This window comes from Canis aureus, chromosome 4, assembly GCF_053574225.1.
Source record: "Canis aureus isolate CA01 chromosome 4, VMU_Caureus_v.1.0, whole genome shotgun sequence".
NCBI classification, from domain to species: Eukaryota; Metazoa; Chordata; class Mammalia; order Carnivora; family Canidae; genus Canis; species Canis aureus.
The window spans coordinates 3,326,161-3,345,127 of NC_135614.1; the positions used below are offsets into that span (position 1 = coordinate 3,326,161).

Sequence of the window (18,967 nt, forward strand, 5' to 3'; positions counted from 1 at the left end):
CTACAAGAGTTGAGAAATAGAAGGAAATGACAAAAACATTTTCACATTGATGCTCTCAGCTGCCACTACCCTTGATTCAAAAACTGTCAGAGTAGGTGAGTTTCTCTAAGAGGCACTTTCCAGACACACACTCGATTTTGCCTGACCTTTCAAAGCTCCACAGCCAACTTGCCTCTTATGGCCAAAATTTCCTTGTCCCCGGGCACTGGGGTGGCTCAGTTGGTTAAGCATCTGCTTCTGGCACAGGTTGTGATCTCAGGGTCCTGGGATCAGCCCCACATCAGGCTCCATGTTCAGCAAGGAGTCTGCTTCTCCCTCTCCCTCTCTCTACCTCTCCCTGCTTGTGCACTCTCACTCTTTCTCTTTCTCTCAAATAAATAAATAAAATAGTTTTTTAAAAAAACCTCCTTGTCGCAGGACCTACCTCATCTGATGGCACTCAGATGGTATATCTTCTTGTTCAGGGGTGAGAGTACAGCCCACCTGATCCTCTCTCAGTGTGCATGCCCCTCACTCCCAGCATTATCCTAACTGTGTCACTATCCCGTCGTATGGGCCTCACTTCTCAGGACACATTTTAGGACCTTCCTGAACATTCTCACCTTGACCCATACCACAACTGTGCACACCACACACCTTCAGCCAGGATATATTTATGAATATTCTCTTGAGATTTCCCCATTCTATTTTTTTTTTACTTCCTCATTCTAATTTGAACTGGGCTCAGGAAGCACACCGTCACTCCCTTACAGAAAAGAGAAAATGCTCCAGCACTGCCAGTTGGCTGACACTCTCACTCCCACAAATGTTCCCCAAATTCTCTAGTCTTTGGTCATCATAGGCCTACTGAGATGGAAGGCTGGAGGTCATAGTAAACCCTAGAGAGGCTCCTAGGTTCCTGCTTAGCTTTATCTTTAGAATGAAAGGGGATTCATTGATCACCTATTGTTCTCTGCCTTTCACCTTTTGCTGAAACTCCAAGATAATAGGAAAAATGCCCTTTAACAATCATGCATAGTAAGAATTATTATTCCATTTTATCCCCATGAAAACAAAAGCTCAAAAGGTGAAATAATAATCCAAGGCCACTTGATGATCAGTAACACAGATCGTTTCCACTTCAAAGAACTTCAGACCTCCAATCCCATTAAATTTCAGTCTGAACAGGCTGGACACACATCAAGCATCCATGAATAAACATTTGTTGAAATTTTGCATTATCTTTGTTCTAAGTAGACATGACACTACTCATAATTTACTTCTCCAAGCGTTTTTCTAATCTGCATTTGGGTTTGATCTTTTAATGAATTTCTATTTATTTATTTGTTTGTTTATTTATTTATTTACTTATTTATTTATTTATTTATGAGAGAGACAGTGAATGTGTGTGCATGTGCATGAGTTGGGGAAGGGGCAGAGAGAGAGAGGAAGGGAGAATGTCAAGCAGACTCTGTGCTGAGCACAGAGCCCCATGCAGATCTGGCTTGATCTCATGACTCTGAGATTATGAATTGAGCTGAAATGAAGAGTCAGATGCTTAACTGACTGAGCTGCCCAGGCTCCCCTTAACGCTTCTAATGAATCTTCAGAAGAGAAAGATCTTTATATGGCACATCTCACAATTGAAGGATCTCTTACATTGTTAGGCCCCAGTTTGGATTCCTCACCAATAACCTGCCACCTTCCTCTATGACTTGTGTCACTGGTATGGAATAACACCACATATACTTTTCCTCACAACCACAGAACTAATTCAAATTCAGTGAGACTCCCTAAATTGAAATCCAGAGCTTGCCTGACCTATCTCATGATTGTTCTCTCTGACAGCATGTGGATTCTGAAACACAGTGTCAGACCCAGAGTGTGAATGACATTCGCCTGCATTTCCACTATTTCCACTTAATGGGAAGTGGCAGGACAAAGCCCTCCATAAATGAGGTTCTGAATTGCCAGTGGTTCTAAGAATAAAGGGTAAGTTTATTGGTGTGTGGCTCTACTAGACTAAACATTTGGGAGGGAAAGGATAAAACTTCATACAGAAACAGCCATCGTGGTGAATTGAATGAGGGCAATGAGACACAAATCAGGAAGGGGAAATGTGTGAGGAATATATTGTAGCAAAATTCAACCAGCATGTTCATAATGGAAAAATCACAGGGCAACTGTACCCCATTCACAGGGCAATCAGAATGCTGACCTTTCCCTGTGAGTCAGAATGCCCAACTCTCTGTGAGTTGCAGAGACAGCAGGTGCTTAGCATGCAGCAGATGCAGAGGGAGCTGGGAGGAACAGGAACCCCATCATAAGTATGTGAAATTATGCTATAGTCTTGTACACATAGTAAATGACTTTTCTAAGGCAAATTTTGTCTTTTGCCTCTTTTTTCAATAAGTAAAAAAATATTTGTGGGCTCTGAATGTTTGAAAGGTAATCTCATACTTTAAGAAAAACAAAGATAAATGTATGTTTCCTCCCCTCAAATGTATAATGTGAGAGAGATGATGTGATGACAAATACCATCATGTATACAACCTCCCCAATGCTTTCAAGTAATTACTTTGTTGACATATTAACCTAAGGACATATTTATCTTTCTAGCAGTCCTGAAAACATCTGAAACCCAAGGCTGCATATAGATGTTGAAACCTTCTCAATGACTCCTGGTCATGCAGAAACCTGTTCACCTCAACTGAACCCAGTGATATTTTCCTGCCTTTTTAGTCCACAAACCCAAAGGTCTTGATTTCCACTGACCTGGTGCTAATGCCACAAGTCTGCAGAATTCTATAAGTTTGATGAGGGTAACCGATTGCCAGAATTTTCAGACTTGAGGTTGATATTGTGGGCATGGTTGCTTATGGGTGACCACTTCCCCCTTTCTCAAAAGGACTGCCATGTTTGTACCTATTTCATGTGTCCATTTTTCACTAGACAGGGAAATTTCTAGAGCATGGAAAGAGCTGGAAAATGTAATGACTTTCTTGTTTTGGCCAAAGAACTTATTTTCCCTGAGTTCCTCCAGAGGATTCTCAGTTGCCCGAGTCACCCTAACACATTGCCATATTATTGTCTTAAAATGGTAGAATAGTGCTTTGAAATGTTGTGTGTGATATATCATGTCATTTTTATAACTTTCCTAGGCAGGGACTCTGCCCTGTTTTACAAATGAGAAAATAGAAATTCAGAGAAGTAAGGATCGGTATGCTCATGGATGTGAATAATTAATAAAGGTAGGAATAAAATAGTGCTCTCTGATATAAATCTCATATTGCAATGTAGGAGAAGTTAGAATGTGACCCACTGCTGGTGTCAAGCCAGTTGACGATGGAACTCTAGGGGATGATGTGTCAACCTTAAAGAAGGGAATGGGATTTTCATGGAAGGAGCTTGAGCCTCTGGGTTGCATGGAAGCAGACAATGCCTCCCATATCTGTCTCAAAATCAGGTGTCCCCTTGCATGAGACTTCACAGACTTTTTACTAATCCTTAGTGAAGAAGGGGCTGCAAATCCAAACCAAGAGACATGTTTCTCTTGCAAGATTTTGGGGCATAGGCATTAGTAACAAGATGTCAAGGAGGCAGGGGTCTCCCCACACCACAAGGCTCCAGCATCCTGCTGATGACTCAGAGACCAAGAATGTGCTACCCCAATACTCTCCACTGTGATGTGTCTGCAGTGGTAGCAGAGAAAAGAGGAATAGATCCAAAATGGGAGAGCGAATTGATGATTACACTTGGAACTTAATAAGACCTTCTCATGAACATCATTGAAACATGCTCTAGAGGCTCAAAAAAATAAATGCAGATATTGCACAAACGTTGGAGATACTGCAACTGCTGGCAGGGGCAAATGTCAAAGTAATAAGAGATTATTGCTGACTTGGCCCCATTTTAACCCCTGAGATTCTGTGGTCTGAGGCATGAAGTATAAGCCAGACAGAGAAAGATCTCACTCACATGTGGAATCTAAAAGACAAAACAAAATAAAACAGAAACAAACTCAAAGATATAGGGGGAAAAAACGATTGCCTGAGGAGGTTAAGGAGTAGGAGGATGAGCAAAGTAGGTGAAGGGGATGAAGATGTACATACTGTCAGCTATAAAATAAGTCATGGGGATATAATGGACAGCATGGTGAATATAGTTAATGATATTGTAAAAATTTTGTGTGGTGACAGGGGTGCTTAGGTGGCTCGGTCAGTTGAGCATCCAACTCTTGATTTTGGCTCAGGTCCTCATCTCAGAGTCATGGGATCAAGCCCCACATTAAGCTCTGTGCTCAGCGAGGAGTCTGCTTGTTTCTCTCCCTCTCCCTCTACACCCTCTGACACTCATGCTTTCTGTCTCTTTCTCAAAATAAATAAATATTAAAAATTAAACAAAACAAAACAAAAAAACAAACTTTTGTATGGTCATAGATGGTAACTAGACATTGTGGGAATTGTTTTTTAATGTATAAAAATATTACATCACTATGATATACACCTGAAACTAATAGGATATTGTATGACACTGATATTTCAGTTTTAAAAAGTGGTTCAAAGAACCATAGAGATTGATAGTACTTAAAGAAAACACAATCATCAGTATCACCACCAGTATCATCATCATAACCAGCATCAGAAAAACTTGCATGTGAGAGGGCTAGAAACATTTTTATAATTTAACTTTTATAATACAGAATAAAAGTAGAGTGTACATTTAGGGCACTCAAATGTATTGTGTCCTTGATTCTTCTTCTTTGTATGCCCATCACCTCCCCCTATATACCATCAGCACAGTGTTGCCACATGACAAAGTTCTTAGATTCATGCTGAATGATTCTTTGTAGCTTTGCTCTGGATATAACCTCCAAAAATTGGCAAACTCAAAGCACATTCCAGGAGAACAATTCTTATGTTGTTGGAAGGCAAAACTTTCCCTTGAACAGACTTCAAAGAAAAGACTCAGTGCACTCGCAGCATACTAAGTGATCTTGCTTCATGTGGGTTAGTCCCAAAATCCACTTCCACACAGTGTTCAGACTTGTAGTAATTCAGTCAGAAATAGAAAAATCAAAGGCATACTTCTAAGAGTGCAAGTGTGTCTGGCCACATCCCTGAATGACAGTGGGGGGACTATAATGCTCATTTATATAAATAGCCCTCCAGGAAGAAAACACTACTCACTCTCACACTCTTAATTAATAAGAGTGACTCTATAGAGAATATATTGCTTTGTTTTGATCTTGATAACTATAGTTTGTTAGAGAAGAATCTCTAGTTGCATTGCGATTTTTTAAAAAACCATTTCCATGGTTTTAGCATAGATTTGCTACAGATTTCTGTAGATTACCAGAGACTAAGTCATAATAACTTATATTCTTTTTTTTTTTAAGATTTTATTTATTTGAGAGAGAGAGAGAGAGAAAGAGTGAGAGCATGAGCAGGGGGAGGGGCAGAGGGAGAGGGAGGAGTAGACTCTCTGCTGAGCAGGGAGCCTGATGGGGGGCTAATTCCCAGGACCCTGAGATCATGACCTGAGTCAAAGGCAGATGCTCAATGGACTGGGCCTCCCAGGTACCCCTCTTTTTTTTAATAGACAAAGATATATTGGGGATAAAGTCTTGTTAATGCTTAAAATACATTTTTTGTTACTTACCTAAAGTTCCCTGGTTAGATGTTTTCTAGCTTCCATGATAATGATACCAAAATATGGGACAAAAATTTTATCACTAACTGTCTAAATGTACCAACAGTAAAAGCATTTTTTAATTTTCTTTTATTTATTTTTTTTAAAGATTTTATTCATTTATTCATGAGAGACATACACACACACACACAGAGAGAGAGAAAGAGAGAAGGAGAGAGGCAGAGACAGAAGCAGGCTCCATGAAGGGAGCCTGATGTGGGACTCGATCCTGCGACTCCAGGATCACCCGCCGGGCTGAAGGCAGGCACCAAACCGCGTAGCCACCCAGGGATCCTCTATTTTCTTTTAATGAAACATGTTTATCCATTACCAAAGCAATGGGAGTTTGTTGTAGCAAATGTGAGAATACATATATTTTTAAAAGAATAAAGTTGATAATCATCCATAGCCTCAGCATCTAGAAAAGTGACAGTCAACGATTCTGGTACATTTTTTCAGAAATTTTTTGTTGAAGTTTCTGAAGAAATATATAGCTGCAATCTTGCAAAAATTGACAATTATTAGGTGCCCACCTGGAGGAACTGGAGTAGTTGGTACGTGACAAAAGAAACTAAAAAGTGTAACATAAGAACTGGGAGAAGCAGGCTCTGTACTAAGCAGGGAGCCTGAGATCATGACCTGAGCTGATGGCAGACACTTAACCAATTGAGCCACCAAGCCGCCCCTGAATAATACATTCTCAATGTCATTAGTTCATTATTTCAGCAAATATTTAGTAAGTATTTCACCAGGTGTTGTACTGAGGTGTACTTAATATCTAATCAAATCTTTTGTGATTCATAATGGAATGTGTTTATTATTATGAGGATTGAGAACAATGTCTGGAGCTATCTGTTCTTCTGGCTGGAGCATCTAATTCATAATATGTATACTGATTGTGTCAACCCTCTGGTTTGGGAAGAGTGAAGGGTTTGACTTATTCTATGCTGACTCTATATCTTCCTGATGCACAGGATGTCTGTTTAAATAGGCAGATAATAGAGACTTCATGGAATATAAAAGCATATGAAATGCCCAATGACTTTTTCTCCCCAATGAAGCAAGAATATCCTAAAATCTTAGATAATGGAAAGACCTGAAGTTGATGTTCTGATTCCACAGTTCATAGTGACCCATACTAAAAGCATAGGTGGCTACACAAAGTAGGCCAACACCTATAACCTATGCAAACTCCAAAGTCAAACACTTCTATTGCTGGTCTAGTTTATCCTCCAATCTTTAGAGAAAATGTGAAGTCAGATCTCAGCAGAGGAGTTACCCTCTGTGTTATAAAACAAAGTCTACCAAAGCCAAAACAATTAGAATGACAAAAGAAATAAAATGGTATTTGATTATAATCCAAAGTATAAAATAAATATCCATGAGTCCAAACTGGGTATTTTTAAAACTGGTATCTCCATCAAATGGAGAAGAAAAGACAAATATCCCTTGCAGAATTCCAGATATGTATGTAGATGTCCTGTTCTTAAGGAGGTAGACCATAATCCCTCACTCCTTAGGTATGTGCTGTGCGGTGACCTTCCTTCCAAAGGGTACAGTGAGGATAAGGAGGAACAAAGAGTATCTTTACAGTGGAAAAATCTGACAAACTGTACTTGGCCAGGTAATCAAAATTAACACCAACAGCAAGAAGTCATGTTGATAGGATGTACCCTTGGTGTGACATGAAGAAAATGACACTTTATATCTGTGATCTTCCTATTCAAAGCTCAGCACCTCAGTCCAATCATGAGAAAAACATCAGGAAGATCCCTATTGAGGGACACTCTACAAAACACTTGACCACTATTTTTCAAAAAATTGGCCAGGTCACCAAAAATAAGGAAGCTGGGAAATAGACACATTCAAGAGAAGCCTGAGGAGCAATGAAATGGAATGTAATATCCTCAATGGGATCTTAGAGTTGAAAAATTAAAACTAAGGAGAAATCTACATAAAATGTAAACTTCGATTTTAAGAAGTCTCGAGGATTTTCCTCAGGAAGTGAGTTTCTAAAAGCAGGTGCCTCTCATGAGCTCTAAGCAGAACAGTGGGACTGCATCTCTCAAGTTAACCCATACACATTATTCTTGGACAACAGGGATGCCATCTTCCAAAACCAGCATTACTTTGACAAATGAGAGTGCTCCAAAGGAAATATGGGGACCTGAGAAGAGATTTCATTTGTTGATTGGTTGGTTGGTTTTGTTTTACAAAGGAAAGAAAAGAAAAACTCTTTGGGTTCAGAATATTGTGTGACAAATGTCAATTTAGAGGAAGTGCCAGCTAGCTAAGGGATCATAGTAGAGTGTAGTTGTTTTATTCAATGCACCAACTCGAAAGCAAGCATAGATGGAAAGGCAACGTGAAATTCTGACCCAGCAGAGGAGCTGTGGTCAGAGCCAGAGTGCTGGCATCTCTGGTGCAGGAGACAAGAGGTCAGAAAACAGGGCAACCAGAGCAGCTAAAGAAATATAACAAAATTTGACAACAGGAAATGGTTGAGAATTATAAGCCATGGATAAAGCAGAACTCTTGAGATCTCACTGCTGTTTGGATTCTGTCTGCTGGATGGCCAGGGTTCATATTGGCTGACTTAAATGCTCAAGGTGAAAATGGGCAGTAGCAGGAAACACGAAGACACCAGAATGTGAATCAGGGAAATCACACAAATGTTTTACGATTTAGTCTCATGCTGGCTAGTGGCACCGATGAGAGGATAGGGAAGAAAAGAACCATCTTCTTGATCTAATTTAGCAAATGTCACTCAATTGCTACAGTTCTGAGTGGATGTAATCTTATTGTGCACTCTTGTCCACCCAGCCCTCAAAGTGTGGTGCATGTAATTCAGAGAAAATTTTGAAGCTAGGATTGTCTTTAAGAAATGAGTGACATTAGCCCTTAATGGTTTGTTCCCCACTCCCTTCCTAAATCCTATGAAGTTCTTTCTCACTTATTCATCATATCTACAATTATTTGGTAACTGTCTTCAAAACCTAATGCATTATTGAAGATAAAAATTGATAGGAAATACAGAAACATAGGGGTTGGATAGTTTTTCATAGGTTTGTCTTATATGATATAAATATTACAGTAAATTCAAAATGGAAAATAAGTTTGGCCCACTTTATGGATAGTGGCTACTAGAAAACTGTGTGAATAAAATTTGCAAAATGATGTTAGTGGGGGAAGAGGGTGCTGCTGCTAGGTGGCCACACCTGCCATGTGTGAGGGAGGGGATAGTGGAAAGATTGGAGTCACAATCAGCAATACTTATTCTCTACACTTGTGAAAATAAAGTTAAGATTCCTGTTGTCCCCATCTGTCTACTTAAAACTTAGTTTCTCTTTTATTGTCTTTTTTTTTCCCAATTTAGGTCACCATTCATATAAAGATTGACCATATTTGGGAATCCTAAACGTTCCTAATAGGTCATGTTGTTGGTACATGATAATATATGCATGCAGTGAAGTATCATGTTGAAGCCACAATCAAAAACATGAGATACTGGGATCCCTGGATGGCTCAGTGGTTTAATGCCTGCCTTTGGCCCAGGGCCTGATCCTAGAGTCCCAGGATTGAGTCCCACATCAGGCTCCTTGCATGGAGCCTGCTTCCCTATGTCTCTGCCTCTCTCTCTGCGTCTCTCATGAATAAATAAATAAAATCTTTAAAAAAAAAAAAAAACAAACATGAGAGACCTTGCCTTGGTAAAACAAATGATGTTCTTTTGCTCCAAATTCACGAAGTGTAACATCCTAATGAGTTTGCTCAATGATACCGTACAGCATGAAATGGTCATGACTAATTGTAGGGCTTATTTTCAGAAAGAATTTCTCTTTCCTTACATTATATCATGGGGGGGGGGGTGCGCATAAAACACTGCCCTGGATCTGTTAGCTTTTTATCCAATGTGTCAAATCTGATTGATTTAATTGGTGTATTACCAATTACGCATACCAATTCCAGTCATCCTCCTCCCATTTCCCTCAATTGCTAAAAACCTTATCTAACTTAAAAAAGAAAAAACAAAAAAACAAAAAACAAAAAATCTTATCTAACTTTTAACTAGATAACTGATTAATTCAATTTGGATGAAGTACATTTGCTACCTAATGATAAAGAAGAAGTAATGAGGCTTCTAATAAAAAACACCTAAGAACAAGGGAATCCATCCAGTTTCTTGGGTGTTTATTATTGTGGAACATTGCATTCATTCTTGGAGATATTTTTGTGTTCTACAAACTCAACAACGGGGATTTCCCTAGATGATCAGTGTATGTTATCTAAATGATAGTATTTACATTAAAAAAAAATCAGACCATTAGGAGAGCAGGAGCTCTGAATTACAATTAACATACAACTCTAAATACAATTCATCCTGGCTTAAACTCCAAGTTAGTAAATTCCTGATACAGGAACATTTGCTACTTGACCCTATCATTGACCTCTTTATTTCTCCTTTTGTTCTTCTCTCCTGCATTTTGTTGGTTCTCACATACTGAATTTCAGACATAAAGTACAGAGTCTTCCAAGTCAAAATCTTCAATATACATTCTGCCTGACTGCATGTTGAATGAGTCAACAAATATTAAACTTCTCCTGTTAGTGCACCTGGATGGCTTGATCAGTTAAGCATCTGCCTTCGTCTCAGGGTCCTGGAATCCACCAGGGTGGAACTCTCTGCTCAGCCGGGAGCCTGCTTCTCCCTCTCCCTCTGCCTGCCGTTCCACCTACTTGTGCACGTGCTATCTAATAAATAAATAAATTAAAATCTTTGATAAAAAACAAATAGGCTTTCTCCTTTTCTGTTATGGCCACAAATAATGAGCAGACTTGACTTTTACCAATAATATTTCTTCTAGATGAAATAACACTGTATTAAAATACCCTGTTATTCAATATGTTTTGTCACATTTTCAGAGCTTAAGGATTTACCATTTGGCAGTTTCCTTCTGGTTTAAAAGAGCATCCTTGCAAGGTTTTGTGGAGATTAAAGGTATATAAAATATGGCCTCTTGTGTCATTGAAAATCCATTGAAGGATATAATTAACCAGGTATGAAGTTCTGCCAACCAAAAGAAAGTTATGAAGAATGTTGGATTATTTCCAACAATGCCTCTTAAAATTTCACCTAAAGAGTAATTACCTTGAGTGTCTCTTGAAAATGCAGCTTCTAGATGCACCCAGAATTCTAATACTATATATTTCAATGTTATCATCAATACCTTAAAACCCAATAAATCTAAATAAATACAATAATTACTATTTGATTTTGAACACTGTTCTTTCTTACATAATGTCTGAAAAAATGCCATTGGGAAACATTGCTATTTTTGTTAATCTGTAGCATCCAATCCAAGTTGGAGTGTTTATAATATGTTTTGCTACATTAAGACAGCACCGTAATTCCTAAAAATCTTCTAAGAGGATGTCTTCCATAAGTACTTTTTATAGAAATACTGAAGCCTCTAGGACAAGAAATTTGTATTTTTAAGAAGCTCCTTCCTGCCCCATCAGGTGAATCTGGAGAACCTTAAGATAAAGAGACCAGCAAATCATTATAAACTTGGAGAAAATTTTAAGTTGAAAAATTTTGTGCAAGGAAGACCATGCAAAATGTACTCTGAAAAAGGACAGAGAGGAATCTATCTGGAGTGTAAGTCATAACATATATAGTGAGCTAGAAGTGAAAAGGGAAATAATAGACCAAGGCAGATGACACTGGTGCAAGTTTTATAGTGGGTGCCATGAGGAGCTCTGACATTTTGAGCAGGTAAATGCCATGACCAGAAGGATGCATTAGGAACTGTAGGTGTTTGGATGGGAGTGGCAAGAAAACAGATGTAAACAACGTGTTTTTTTTTTTTAATTTTTTTTATTTTTATTTATGATAGTCACACAGAGAGAGAGAGAGAGGCAGAGACACAGGCAGAGGGAGAAGCAGGCTCCATGCACCGGGAGCCCGACGTGGGATTCGATCTCAGGTCTCCAGGATCGCGCCCTGGGCCAAAGGCAGACACCAAACCGCTGCGCCACCCAGGGATCCCAACAATGTGGTTTTTTAGCACAACTGTAACCTGAGAGAGATTAGTGGCCAGGAGAAGGGAAGAAGAAAAGCAGGAGCCAGTTACAAGAGACAAAGGTCCTGGTGAATCTGCTCCTGGTCATCCAGAGGAGGTCTTGCATCTCTGCAGAGCTGGCCTCCACAGAGAGAAGCCCCTTCCAGAATGTACCATCTAATGTAGGGTCCTTCTCGCTGCTTCTCCCTTTGAGAAGGTTTGCTTTGTCTCTTTGTCTGGAAGTTGGCTCTTTCATCACTATGTCAAGGCTCTCATTACTGAAGTCTTAATCAGAAAAATGGCGAGTATTTACATCCCAGGACACAAACAAATGTTTCAGAAAGAACCCCTTTATCTGCTTTTGATCATCAGGCAAAGAGCAGTTTTTGCCTCCAATTGCAGTTTGTGGACTGCTCAAGTGATACTTAACCTCAAAATAGAGACATTTTCTAAAATGTCACAAAGGACAGATTGAAAATGTCTTAATCATATTTGGTTCCACTCCACCACTTGAATTTATTTTCCAGCATTCATTCTTAATGTCACATTTTCATAAGATGTGATATATTGGAAAAAAAAAACCCTCTCAGGCAGAAGTCAGAAAATGAAAATGTTGATCCTAATGTGAATCCTAACTGAACCACATGGGAACCAAGCAGTCTGGGAAAGAGGAGACATAAGGTGGTTTTTATCTTCAAGAAGCTCTCTGTCTAGAAGGGCAGAGAGCTAAACATGAACATGGAATTGTAATATGATGTGGTAAGCAATCTGGCAGAAGTTTGCACACAGTGTTCTAGGAGCACAGATGAGCCTGATGACTTTGGGTGAAGGCTGTAGGAAAAGATGGCTGAACAGAGTGAAAAACTGAGAGAAGACAAAAGCACTGGGATGAAGGGTGTTCCCTGCAGAGACCATCATGAGCAGAGATTACAAGCAACACTGTGTGTGCCATGGATGTGCAAATGGTTTTGTTCTTGCTGTAGGATACAGCACCACTTCCTTGCACAAGCGGTCTTAGATGGAGCTACAAACACAAGGAGGAGGAGGACCATGGAGGTCCTTGTGTGCCCTGCCCAGAGACTTTGAATCTGTCCTCAAGACACAGGAAGCTATTGAAGGGCTTTAAGCAGAGAAGTCACCCTCTACAACCTTATCTTAGATGTGTCACTATGAGAGGAAGGCGAGACTGTACAAATGGACAATGACCAGGGATCAGACTGCTATCTCTAGTAACAATCCAAAAACGCAAACAATAGCTTTTGTAAAATTGGCCCAAAGTGGCCAGGACTTGATTAATAACTGGTAGCTTTTCTAATTTATGTCCCTACTTCCAACTAACAACGAACCAGACAAAACCCAATATGCTCCCCTAACCATAGGATGCCTTATTTATAGTTAGCCTGCCTGCAACTTCCCCATGCCAAAAGCCTACAACCAGGGCATACCAAAAGCTTCCCCAATTTTCAATTTTAAAGCTTTCCCACTCTCTGCTTGTCTTCAGTCTTTGTGAAAATATCTGTGATGGTGACTACCTGCCTTGCTATAACGAGCTCTGAATAAATAGCCTTTGCTTTTCTTATTGGTTGGTCTTTATTTTTGCAAAGGTCAAGAATAGATTAGAAGCACTAAAGAATGGCAAGCCTGGAAGGAAGAGGAGCAGGAGGTCAGATACTATGTGATACTCACATTTTAGAATAGAAGCAACTGATGGGACTCTTGATTTCAGCTCAGGTCATGATCTCAGGGTTGTGAAACTGAGCCCTGCATCGGGTTCCAGGCTCAGTGCAGAGTTTGCTTGAGATTCTCTCTCTCTCCCTCTGCCATTCCACATGTGTGTACACACATGCTCTCTCTCTCTCTCTCTCTCAAATGAATAAGTAAATAAAATCTTTAAAATTGAAGAAACGGAGACTGAGGAAGATAAATAACTAGTCCGTCTCTTGATTTTTACATCTAGTTAGTAACCACAACTAGGTCTTTCTGACAAGGCATATGCCCTAAACATTCTGCAAGTTGCTTCAAAATCAGTCAGCCTAGTCAGAGCTCACACTAACTCAAGCACTTCACTGCCTCTCTGTAGAAATCAGATGTGAGATAAATGATTAAGTGGTAGGGCACCCGGGTGGCTCGGTTGGTTAAGCATCTGCCATTGGCTTAGGTCATGATTGCCTCCTCAGGCTCTTTCTCTTGCTTACTCTCTCTCAAATAAATAAATAACATCTTTTGAAAAACATGATTAAGTGGTAAAATATTGGCTATATTAAACATCAGAATAAAAACTGACATAAAACAGTTGGTGGTAATAGACTGAATAAGGAATCCAAGGTTATTTCATGCCCTGAGTTATTTCATCACCCTAGCTCCCCAGCCTTTTTTTTTTTTTTAAGATTTTCTTTATTTATTCATGAGAGACACAGTGAGGGAGAGGCAGAGACACAGGCAGAGGAAGAAGCAGGCTCCATGCAGGGAGCCTGATGTGGGACTCCATCCTGGGACTCCAGGATCACACCCTGGGCCAAAGGGAGGCACTCAACCATTGCCCCAGGACAGCCCCCACCTACATATAAGCTTTAAAAGAGGAACAAGGGCCTTAGGGGCTAGCTCTCATTGGGGCCTTGGGCTACTCACCTAATTACTTCATATAATAATTTCATCTATAAAATGGCAAGAATGACTGTCTTGCTTATCTCCCATGACTGTTTTCCATATAAAATAAAATAATGGATATAAAAATACTGAAAAGCTGTAAGCAGATCCTTGCTTCACATAATTTCTGGTAACATAGAAAATACTATGTGATATATCTGGTCCCATTGTTTTTCAAACTTAAAATGGGCTTTCAAAAAATTTAATGTGCATATTTCTCAATCAGTTATGTGATTTAAGAACTATTCTTATTTTGCATGAGTGCTTCTGTCTTTTGTTTTCATACTAAGGACCTAAGAAATTGCCTGAAAATGTTTTTGCTTCTCTAGCAAGTAAACACAGGTGAAAATTCTTACATGAGAGTATGTAAAATGTCAAATTTCACTTGGCCAATACTATTTGTAATATCGGGAAAATAATGCAATTTAGAAGATACAAGCAGGCAGAACCATTCAAAGAATAAGATTTTGCCTTATAGTAGCCACAATATTCAAGCTCCCTTCCCCTTCTCAACTATTTAGTTTGCCTTCCTTGTCACAATAAGGTCCTTATTTTCCAAAAAAGTAAAAATAGAGATAGATAGATTTAAGTATATATATATTTGTACATATAGATATGTAAATATAGATATATAATATTTTCCACACTAAGTAAAAGATATAAAAATACACACACACACATACACACAAATATACATTCCTTTCTTTGGAATTCAATAGTCAAATCATGAATTCAGACAAAAATCAGACACTTGGAATACAAAGGGACTGTATGCTAAAAGTACCTTTAGGAACTACTTTGTAGGCAACTTTGGATCTACCGGATGAATTCTGTATTTTGTGAATCTTTTTCCTTCTTGTCTTGGTCAGCAAGATCTCAGAGGCAAGGCCAAGACATATAAAGAGTGGTATCAGTGGATTACAATGGTGACAACAGCAATGAACAGTTACTACATATGCCAAGAACTGCACCATTCCACTTAATTTTTTTTATCTCATTTAGTCTTAATGACCCTAAAAGCTAGATATTATTATTTCCCCTATTGCATAGCTAAGGAAATATAATAAAGACATTGAGTGGTTAGCTAAATTTCACATAGCTAGGAAATTGTGAGTCGGACGTGTAAACAATTTATAAGGAAGGATTAGTAAGTTAAGCTGCAGCAAAAAATAACCCCAAAATTTCAGTGACTTTACACGATGAAAGTGTATTTCTTTTTCATGCTCTATGTCCATGATGATCTGATAGTGGGGGTCTGCTCATCACCGCTTTTTAAGAATCCAGGCTGATGGAGCAGCTGGAGTTCTGCATTTCTTATAATAGAGGGAAAGAATATCTTGAAATAGTAAGTAAGTGCTTCAGCACAAAATGAACCATGTCAACCCAGAGCTTATCACATGATTCCATTTCTGACTTACAAGGAGACCAAGAAGTGCAGTTAGAAAGCTGGAAACATGTGGGAGCAACAGTAAAAACTATCATAAATCATATCTATTCAGAACCTGTAGCAATGCTCTTTCCACTATACAGTGTCAAATAAAACAATCATTCCATAAAGCATCTGGGTCTTCTACAGCATAAAAATAAAATTTCCTTTTGAAGTCTATAGATTTCAATATATATTTCAACAAGTTTCCAGTCTCCTTTGAATTAAACAATAATCTCTCAATATAATGATCTAATTAAATCACCAATTTTTTCTCTCTTATTTTCATGTCCCTTAAATTTTATTTTTTAAAAAATTTTCTCATAGACATCTGCATTGGGTTTTTACTGCCACGTAAGAAACTGCCAGGATTCAGTGGTCTACAAAATACATATTACCTCACAGATTCTGTGAGTTAAGAGTCTGAACATAGTTAGCTGGGTCCTCTATATAGTGCTCCACAAGACTGCAGTCAATGTGACGGCCAGGGTGTGTTCTCATTTGGAGGCTTGACTGGGGAAGAATCCTCTTTCAAACCAAATGAGATATTCAGCAGAATTCATTTTCTTGGTACTCTATGACTCAGGGCCCTCACTATTTGTATAGACTGTTGCCTTGGGTTCTACAGACTACCCACAGTTTCCTGCAATATGTCCCTAGACATAGGTGGTTCAGAACATGACATTGCTTCTTCAATTTCATTAAGAGAGTCTCGCAGGCTGCTCAGACAGTTTCTTATATAATGTAATAAAATCAAAGAAACTATATTCCATCACCTGTGCCATATAATATTGGTTAGAATCAAGTTATAGATTCTCCCTTCACTAAGGGGGGATTACAAATATACATGGACACCAGGAGGTGGGGATTATAGGGACCACCTTATGTTGTGTCCATCAAACCAGCAAGAGCTAAAATATGGAAACTGGTTCTTTGTATGATTATATCTCAGCTACCCAAGTTGTCTTTGACTTACACTATGTAGATTTCTGTTGCTATACTTCTATTTATTTTATAAATTAACTCTATGAGATACTCATCTCTTAATAATAGCTATAAATAATCATAATTAAACCTAAAATGTCTTAGTCTTTAAAGTGTATTAGTCTTTAAAGGAAGTTCTCTCATTTTCTATACTTTCTCTCCCTTTCAGACAGAGATATATTAGACATATTACTTTAAAGTTTTTATGTTCTTGTGTTTTTAAAATAAAATCATTAATGATATTTCTGGTTTTAGCTCCAACATGTAAAGTTCTCAGAAGTGATCACTCTTTGCAAAAGAAAGACCTGGAAAATGACTTTTCATGGACTCATCAAATAAATGATGTTGCAATATGAATAATCATCTCAAAATCTGGGGAGACAGAGTAGCTAGAGAGGTTCAGTTGAGATCAGATTACCTGGAGCAGAAGCCATTGGAGCCATAAACTGATAGGAGCACAGGCGATTTTGATAAATTGCTGGAGCTGGCTGTGAACTAGTATGAGAGTAAGAGACTCTTGGTGGGCACAGACTTGAGCCAAGGTATTGTGGGTTTTACCTTCAGAAACCACCCCAGATTCTCATGGTGAAGATCCAAAAAAAGTTCATCATGGTTCTGGCAAGGAGAGGGAAAAAGTAATCATTGTGAAACACACGGGAACCTCTTAACAAAGGCCTACTCCTCAGAGTAAAAGACTCACAGAGTACTATTCTATAATTCCTCCCATTTTAGCTGCTCTGCTGCAACTAAGGAAGGGAAAACAAAAACAAAAACATAATCCATGGGACAACAAGGACTCAGGCAAATAGAACAGAGATCAGGAGGGGTGGAAAAACACTGGAGAAACATTTATGAAGGTTACAAATTGGAAGAATAGATGATACACAGCAAAATGAGGCAGAGAGATGGAAACTCTAAGAAAGTATCAAAAGAAAATGGTAGAAATAACAAACATAGTGGCAGAAATGAAGGATGGCTTCCATAGTTTTATCAGTCAGTAATCCTGACAGGGACAAGGAAAGAATCAGAGAACTGCACGATAGGTCCATTGAAACTTTTCAAGCAGAAATGCAAACAGAAAAAAAGATGCAGGGAGAGGAAAAAGAGAACAGAACATTTGAGGACTGCAGGGTGATTTCAAAAGGTATAATATAGGTGTACTGAAATACCAGAGGAGAGAAAGTTTGGAAAGAAGTCAAGGAAGATAGGAATCTTAATTGTAGAGAGAAAAGAATAAGAAGTTATCAGACTTCTTGCCACAAATCATGCAAACAAGAAGAGAGTGAGATGAGATACATAACAGGTAGAAAGAAAGAAAGAAAGAAAGAAAGAAAGAAAGAAAGAAAGAAAGAAAGAAAGAAAGAAGAAAGAGAAAGAAAGAAAGAAAGAAAGAAAGAAAGAAGAAAGAAAGAAAGAAAGAAAGAAAGAAAGAAAGAAAGAAAGAAAGAAAGAAAGAACTCACACTAATTTAGAATTCTATATCCAGGGAAATCGTTTTTAAAAAACTCTGATGAAAAAATAAAGATTTTCTCAGCCATATGAAACCAAGGGAATTCATCACCAGGAAACTTCTTTCAATAAATGTTAAAAGTTCTTCAAGTAGAAAGAAAATGATATAAGTAAGACAGTTGGATCTACCTGAAGAAAGTAAGAAATAAGAAATAAATGAAGGTAATATAAAATATTTTATTTTTATTATCCTTAATATATCTAAAAGATATATTTTTGTTTAAAAATGTAAAAGTAACAATGTATTGGGTGATTACACCATATGGGGATAAGTGAAATGTATGAGATCCATGTCATAAAGGATGTGAAGGAGAAACTGAGAATAGTCTGTATAATATATCAGCACTACACAGAAAGCAGTATAATGCTATTAGAAGGAATATGTATGCTAGCCCACCTATGATCTTGCCAACCAGTAGGTTATTTTAAAGTATAATTGATATACTAAGAGAAGAGATAAAATTGAGTTATGCAAATACTCAATTAAGCCCAGACAAGGGAGAAGAAAGCAAAACAAAAGTATTCCATGAATGGAGAACAGTTACAATCATGGTAGATATCAATCCAACAATATCAAAGTTATTTTTAAATATGAATGATATAAATACAGCAATTAAAAAATAGGTCATCAGTGTGGATAGGAAAATGAGACCCAAATATATGTTTTCTA

The 18,967-nt window shown here is 38.3% G+C and overlaps 1 long non-coding RNA gene across 2 annotated transcripts in view; it reads right to left on the reverse strand.

The window, feature by feature from the left end:
• The window catches only part of LOC144312065 (uncharacterized), a 145,053-nt gene that overhangs the window by 93,259 nt on the left and 32,827 nt on the right, over positions 1-18,967 (reverse strand). Inside the window, exons 3-4 of one of the 2 annotated variants that reach the window (XR_013377505.1) lie at positions 17,207-17,403; positions 15,163-15,253 (exon numbers count right to left, since the gene is read on the reverse strand). This is a non-coding gene — a long non-coding RNA (uncharacterized LOC144312065). Of the gene's footprint in view, positions 1-15,162; positions 17,404-18,967 lie in introns of both variants that reach the window. The other variant, XR_013377504.1, reaches the window with a different exon arrangement.